The following is an 8,806-nucleotide window of genomic DNA, read 5'->3' as shown; positions in this document are numbered from 1 at the left end:
AACACATGAATGATCTTTATTCAAACTAAATTGCTTGGAATTTAGAAATTGCAAGTCTTTGGAAGTTATAAGGATCCTAACAATATTAAAACAATTATGTTTTAAAAACAATATAAATTATAACAAGAGAAAATACTAAACCATAACCCTGTTGCTCTTTTCTATAGTTTCTACCTTTAGCCCACTGATGTATATATCAAAATCGTGGAGCAATAACAAGTCTGAGATTGTTTTTCCCATTTGTGTGACTCAGAGTACTAGGTGGAGGGCAGGATTGCTTGCATTTTCTATTAGCAGTGTTTTTGACTGGTCTAGACTGTCCAGAGGAATAATAATGATGGGATAGTCAGAAGAAGTGGCTCACTTTTAACACTACACTAAAGACAATGGGCCCCTCCATCTTATTTTTTGGTTGGTTGGTTGGTTGATTGTTCTGAGATGGATTCTTATTATGTTGCCCTGGCTGGTCTCAAATTCCTGGGCCCAAAGGATCCTCCACCATCAGCCTCTGAAATAGCTGAGACTATAGACTTGTGCCATGATGCCCAGCCCCTTCATCTTATTTAACGTATCTCTACAATGTGCATACTACTACAATGTGCATACACACATGCACTTATATGTGTGTGTGTGTGTGTGTGTGTGTGTGTAGATACTACTGTTAGGTACAGCAGGAAGAAAACCAGAATTAAACCACAAGCTCCCATGGCTCTATGATTACTTGATTCCCTCTAACTCTACTCTTTATCAGTTAAGAGCAACACTACTCAGTTCCTCAGCAATAAATTTTGGCATCATTCTTTCTTCTCTTTCCACACGATCAATTAGTAAAAGTCTTCCCAACTCTACCTCTGATTTTTGTGCTCAATCCCAAAGAAGGTTATAATCTAATAGAGGAGACATTCAACTAATACATTAAACATCTAGTATATGCATAAAACCAAGATTCTATGGATATAGTAGTGAATAAGATCTATCTTCAAGGAGCTTAAATTCTGGTAGGAAGGGCAGACTGTATTTTTTTAAAGAACTTTAGATTTATTAAGTATAGTCAAAATTTATTGAAATGCAATAGGGAGTGATTGTGGTGAAGGAGCAGCTTTAAGAGGTAGCATTTGATGAGAAAAAAGCAGTGTTCTAGGCAGAAGGAACAGCAAGTACCAACACCTTGAAAAGAGAATTAGCTATATATGTTAGAGTGGTGTTAAGTTAGACTGATATTGATATAGTCTACCGCCCACACGGATACCCATCCGTGTGGGCGGTAGACTATATGTGCAGGAAAGTAAACAGATGAGATCCAAAAGGTAGACAGGCCAGGCCATGCAGGCCCTTGTAAAGACAGTTTGGATCTTATTCTAGTTATGGTAGAGAAGCCCTTGGAAGGTTTAATGAAAGAGAAATAAACAGTTTGCTTTCATTCAACCTTTACAAGCCAGTAATCACACTGATTGCCCTGAAAATGAATTGGGATGGGTAGATAAGAGTGGAAAGAATTGAAACTACTAGCAATTGTCTAGGTAAGAAATGAAAATGACTGAGACCAGGTTTTTAGCAATGGCAATTCTAAGAACTGGTCAGATTCAACACATAACCAGAAGTAGAACTGGGAAGAATTTTAATAATTATGTGGAAAAAAAACTAAAAGAAATTTTTTAAAAAAATCATAGTCACTGGAAAGGTGTGAAAGCAATTAAGACTAAACTAAAATTGCAGAGGGGAAAGCCATTTTCTAAATAAGATAATTCCAACTGTTTTCATCTCAGCTGTTTCACAATTCTGGGAATGGGCTGAGAATTTGACTTGACAGAGGGAAAAGGGCTCTTTCTAGGGAAAAGAGAAACAACCTTTTGATGGTCATGTAGGATGGACCTAACAAATTGGAAACTTAGTGCCCAAAACTTTTGGCTGGTTTACAAATGCATCATCGGGCATTTACCGCAGTGGTGCTCCAGCTGGAGTGATGCTGAAAGCCAGGGTATTGGGATGGGGGATTTTAAAGATTTGATAATACTCACACAGCCTTATAGTCCTTAAGGGACAAAGTCGTGCTAGAGGAAAGAACTGTCCACAAACATAAAAGTAGGTAGTCTACCCGCAGACATTTACAATTTTATGAATCTGTGTGGAGTAGGATATAAATTCAAAGCCTGCAGGAGCCAACTTGACTCCCTTCTTTCACAGCTGGAAAGTAAAATCTACTGAGCTCTTAGTCAAAAGCCTAGAAGGACAGGCATGAACCAGGGGTGGACTGACCCTTACAAAATCTACAACCTAACTCAAACCCTGATTGGATGGAGATAATTAGTCCCCAGTGTTCTCTACCTAGCATCGAGAGATTTTTTTCTCTGTTAACAAGATAATCATTTGTAATCCTTATGATTGTGGTAAATACCAGAGACTGATGTGTAATAAAAAATTACTAGATATACATGCAGACAAGAAAATATGACCAAAACTGAAAATACAAATAGAAGCAGACCTTTATAAGATAGACATAATTAATTTAACAAGGTCTTTAAAATAATGATTAGTGTATTAAATGAAATAGATAAAAGACAAAATGGAGGAAAAGATGAAAATTTCAAGAGTATTGGAATCTGAAAACTGTATACCAGAACTGAAAAAGAGAGTGTCTAAAATAACTTATCTGGATGGGGATTGAACAACATGCCAGTCATAGTAAAAGTCAGGATTAGTGAACACATCAATAGAAAGTACACAAATGAAAGTCCAGAGAGAAATAAGAATGGAAAAAATAAAGCATATGATAAGAGATTTGAACCATGTTGAAGAGTTTAAATAATTATTATAGGAATCCCAGAAAGAGAAGAAAGAGAGAATAGGGTAAAAATAACATCTGGAGTGTTAGGGTCTAGAATTTTCAGGAAGCTCAACAAACACCAAGGAAAGTAAATACTAAGAAAACTAAAGACATATTATGCTCAAACTGTTAAAAAAAAAAAGTCAAAGAAATTCTTTAGAGTTAGAAGTGTACCTCAGTGAGAAGAGTCCTTGATTAATATGTATAAGGCCCTAAGTTCAACCCCATCACCACAGGGGGAAAAAAGAAAAAAAATCTTTAACTAGAATAAGAAAAACTTATTTTCACAGTAACAGTAACATTCACAAGACTTATCAGTGGACTTTTCAATAAAAACCATGGGGCCAGAGGACAATTAGTAACGTTTTAAAGTGCTGGGAGAAGGAAGGACCTATTAACCTGGAATTGTATTCCTGTAAATATATCCTTTAAAATTTAAGATTAAAGACTTGTCAGATAAACAAAATTTGCGAAAATGAATCACAAGAAAACTAGCTCTACAAGAAATACTAAAAGTGGCTCTATAAATTAAAGGAAAATAATCCTAGAAGGAAGAAAGGTAGAAAGGATAAAAAGCACCAGAAATGTCTAAGAATATATAAAAGAATACTGACAGTTTAAAATACCAATAATAATAATGTCTGTGGGGTTTTTTAATATTTAATTTTTAGTTATAGGTGGACACAATATCTTTATTTTATTTGTATGTGGTGCTGAGGATTGAACCCAGTGCCTCACGGATGGCAGGCGAGTGCTCTACCTCTGAGCCTCAACCCCAGTCCGCCTGTGGGTTTTAAAACATATATAGAAATAAAACATGACAGTACTAAAAAAAATGGGGATTGGGTATTAAACTGTTGTATCATTCAGACAGGTAGACTGTAATAAGTCAAAAATGTATATTGAATTCTTTTTCCCCCTCCAAGGGAAAAATAGAAGCATGTATAATTAAAAAGCTAACTATTTGCATACCTGAGGCCATTAACTTCTATAAAGATAAAAAAACACTTTGCTTTGCTTATGGTTCTGAAGATTATAGTCCAAGGTTATACAGCTTCATGGTTTTGGGTCTCTGACAAGGGTAACACATCATGGCAAGAGCATGTGGCAGAGCAAACTGCTTAGCTTATCAGCTAAGAAGTGAAGTACAAGACAGGGAGGGACCAGAGGCCCCTTGAAGGGCATGCTCCCAATGACCTATCTTCCAATAGGCCCTACCTCCTATAAAGTTCCCCAGCACAGTTCCCAGTAGTGCCACCCTGGAGACAAAACCTTTAACACATGGTCTTTGGGGGGAACACTCATCCAAACCATAGCACAGTTCAACCAAAACAATGTAGGAGGAATGATACAGTTAGAAAATCACCATTTTGAAACTGCCACAATAGTAACTGATTCAGGCAAGAATCATCAATAGATGCTAAAGCAAGTAGAAGAAAGTTTTATGGGAACAGTACTTATACATAGCCTGAAATCTTGTTACACAAATTATTTATTAATTATAAGAATAAATATAGCCATTTTATATCAAAGAAATCCGGTAAAGGATTCTACCTTAACCAGTGACTAAAGTTAACAAGACCAATAATGGAACAAATCCAAACCACGTGCTTCCTACTCTGAAGTACTAGAGGACACAAAATTACCTAATTAATAATTCTACCAAAAACCTAACCTGACCCTAATGATGAGTAAACATCCCAAATTGAATAAACATTCTATAAAATAACTGGCCTGAACTAATGAAAAGTATTCAGGACATGAGAGAGAAATGTCTGAACTATCCCAGATTGTAGACTGAAAAGATATTTCACCAAATGTAATGCATGGTTTAAGTCAGATACTGGACTGGGGGGAATTGTGTTTTAAAGGATGTAATAGAAACAATGGGTTAAATGTGAACAGGTCTGTCTATCAGATGATAGTATTGTATCTACAGATCTTTCCAATTTCGATTATAGTGGTATGATTATATAAGTGAATGTCTTTGATCCAAGAAACACACACTGAAGTATTTTGGGACATGACCCTGATGTCTACAACCCAATCACTCAGTGCTTCAGAAAAAAGTACAATGATAAGGGCTGGGGATGTGGCTCAAGCGGTAGCATGCTCGCCTGGCATGCGTGCGGCCCGGGTTCAATCCTCAGCACCACATACAAACAAAGATGTTGTGTCCGCAAAAAAAAAAAATGAATATTAAAAAAACTTCTCTCTTAAAAAAAAAGTACAATGATAAAACAATCATGGAAAAAACTAGCAGATCTGAGTGAAGGGTATATGAGTTCTCTTGTACTATTCTTATTACTTTTCCATAAGTCAGAAATTATTTCAAAAGAAAAGTTTTGTTCCATATTTTTAATAGTGAATTATAGTTGTATATAATGATGGGATTCGTTGTTACATATTCATACATGCACACAATATAACAATATAATTTGGCCAATTTCATTCACCAATGTCACCTTCTTCCCTTCTCTCCTCCCTCCTCCTATTCTCTTTCCTCTACTGATTTCCCTTCAAGTTTCTTGAGATTCCCCCCTCTTTAAAATTTTAGTTTTTTTAAAAAGCTAATGAGGGGGGCTGGGGATATAGCTCAGTCAGTAAAGTGCTTGCCTTGCATGCACAAGGCTCTGGGTTCAATCTCCAGCACCACCAAAAAAGAAGCTAATTAGGAATTTAAAAAAAAAAAAAAAAAAACTTGACTAATCCAGAGAAGAGCAGATAAAGAATAAAGGATCAGGGCTGGGGTTGTAGCTTAGCAGTAGACATGCTTGCCTAGCATGTGCAGGGCGCTAGGTTCCATCCTCAGCACCAAATAAAAATAAAATAAAGGTATTATGTCCATCTACAACTAAAAAATATTTATATTTAAAAAATATTTTAAAAAGAATAAAGGAACAAAATCAGATGGGCAAAGAGAAAAGAAGTAGCAAGGTGGTAAGACTTAAATCAATTATATTAGTAGTTATATTACATCAGTAATTTTATCAGTTCATTTTTACTTAGTAAAATATCTGAGGCCGCTAACCTTATAAAGAGGTTTATTTATTTTATAGTTTTGGAAATCCAAGGATAAATCACCAGTATTGCTCTGCTCTCATGAGGACCCCATGGTTGATGTCGTCACAGTCACCAGAAGAATGCCAGAGAGGCTAGTGTTCCATGACCTCTTCCAAGGGCACATGCTTTGCTCACCTGAAGTCCTCCCACTTGGCCCCACTTCAGTTTCCACACCATCATCATCACATTGAAGGTCAAGATTTCAACACATGAGCCTTGTGTATGTGTGTGTAAAAGGGTGGATGTACTGAAATATCCAAACCATAGCAGCAATTATAAAATAGTAAATCCAGTAATATTTGTAATTACATAAATAGTAAATGCTAATTACATTACTAATTAGTAAATAAGGCAAATGTAAGTAGAATAAATTTTTCAATTAAATGACAAAGATTATTAAACTATTAAAAATAAGACCCAACTATATTACTTATAAGAGACACATTTTTAAATATAGGATATGGATAAGTTGAAAAAGAAAGCATAAAAAAAGATATACTATACAAACATTAATCAAGAGGAATGAAGGAGTGGTCAACTATGTCAAAAGGTACAGAAAAATCTAACACGATAAACAAAGATACTTGACTTTGGCCCTAATTATATTATTATTGTGTCTTGGTTGAATGTCACTGCAACGAAGTATTGGAGATAAATGCTCAATTGGAGTGGGTGAGAGAATGAGAAATTAAGTTTGGGAAAGAGAATAAAGACACTTTGATGTAAAAGGAAACACAAAAATCAGATGGTAGCTAGAGTAAGACTGAGGTCAAGAAATCTCATCAAACGTATCAGAAAAGAAGGCAGGATATATGAGCTTGAATACAAAGAGAGCAATAGCTCCTATAGGTGTCAATGGAATGTATGAGAAGGGAAATCATTAAGTAGATATTTGAGGATGAGGAGATCTTGGAAAAGGGGAATATAGCTGGGAAAGGTAATAGGATACTTGTGGTGAATGCTGTGTTAGCTTTCTGTTACTGCAACAAATTCCTGAAGTAATCGATTTACAAGGGAGGAAAAAGTTCATCTTTGTTCACAGTTTCAAAGGTTTCAGTCCATGTTGTTGGACCCTTTTGCTTTGGGAGCATGTAGCAGAGGAGACCTATTCACTTCCTGGGAGCCCAAATGCAGAAAGAGAAGGAGAATGGCATCTCAAATTCCTTCAAGGACATACCCCCAGTGCCCTAACTTCCTCTTACTAGACCCCACCTCTTAAAGGTTCCACCACCTCTCAACAAAGCCACAGGCTGGCAATCAAGTCTTTTAACACATGGGCCTTGGGGAGATACTTATCCAAATCATAGCAAATTCTAATCTGACTTTGTGATCATGAATTAGAATTGAGTCTAGTCAGCTCAATTGCAGGATTTTAGAGTTGGATTATTCCAGGCAAGTATAGCAGAGGGGAAAAGGAGCAAGGGATTAAGCAAGACTGTAGTAACAGTATTGAACAATGAAATCTAGACAAGAAAGAAAATAAGAACTCAGTTGTGGAATGCTTAGAGAAAAGTGGTAGGGTTAGAAGATTGGATGAAATCAGAGAATTGCAGGAATGAGGAAGAAGAGAAAGTGATTGTGTCAGGAATAGGATATTTGATTTGAAATCAAATGGTGGGAGGAGTTGCAGTTATTGGTGATAATAACTTGGATATGACCATATGATCTGATAGTTGGAGATGGGGAGAAAATGACTGAAGGTAGTCACTTAGAAACCAGAGTGATAAATCATCTGTGTGCAGGTTAAAGGTGCCAAGAATAATGAACAGGAATAATGGTAGATAGAGGTGATAAAATAATTAATCATTAAAGAGATGACCAGTCAGATGACAGAAATGAGGAAAATTATAGGCATGAAATTCTGAGGACAGTCCTTTAAAGGACAGAAAAAAGTTTGGGTAGATATATACACCAGTAACCCAAGAGGGTCAGTATGGAAATAGCCAATCACACATTGGCTTAGTGCTTAAGAATGATTTAAATGTCTTTCCCCAACAGCATGTCCATGCAAAGGAGTCTTGCAGCTGTGCTGGTTTTGAGTTGGCTGAGCAAATCAGGGAGGAAAAAGAATGAGAGGATGTAAAATCAAACCCACATGACTACACCAACAGAAACATCCTCAGTGAAGAACACTACAATTTCTTTAGTTTCTAAGGGAAGATGATGGGCTTGGTTTTGAGTATTTTGTACCCTTTCTTTTCACTTGTATTATTAAATTTGGGCTAATTTTTGGGGGGAGAGGTATGGAGAATGAACTCAGGGGCACTCAACCACTGAGCCACATCCCTAGCACTATTTTGTATTTTATTTAGAGACAGGGTCTCACTCTCACTGAGTTGCTTAGCACCTTGTTGTTGCTGAGGCTGGCTTTGAATTCTCAATCCTCCTGCCTCAGCCTCCCAAGCCGCTGGGATTACAGGCATGGGCCACCACGCCAGCTAAATTTGGGCTAATTATTAACGTGCATTTTCCATTTTCACAAATACGTTAAAACTTCAGGGGAATTCACTGTAAAAAAGAACAAAACCATTTGCAACTGTTTATAAGACTTTGCGTCACTGTTAAATCTCACAGATGAATTTTGTATTCTACCAAATGGATAAGCATTTTCAGTATTTGTGATCTTGTACAAAATGAAAACTGTTGGAGACTAATATTTTCTTTCCTACTTCCAAGATAATCAGGAAGAAGTAGGAAGTTGTTTTGTTATCAGACAATGGGAGATATTTTGTCAAATACATAAAATATTCTGTGTTACCATAATATGAAAGGCTGTTGTAATAAGACATAGTGATTATTCCCATGAAACTCTTGTAATGATACTCTCTCTCTTAAAGGACTTCCAGGTTTTTTTCCAAATAGAAAATAAGCAGTATTTGAGTACTAATGCTTTTATTCCCATTTTACCGGAAAGGAAAC

The sequence above is a fragment of the Marmota flaviventris genome, chromosome 4, assembly GCF_047511675.1.
Source record: "Marmota flaviventris isolate mMarFla1 chromosome 4, mMarFla1.hap1, whole genome shotgun sequence".
Taxonomy (NCBI): domain Eukaryota; kingdom Metazoa; phylum Chordata; class Mammalia; order Rodentia; family Sciuridae; genus Marmota; species Marmota flaviventris.
The sequence above is the reverse complement of the archived record's forward strand: the minus strand, read 5'-3'. Positions refer to the sequence as shown.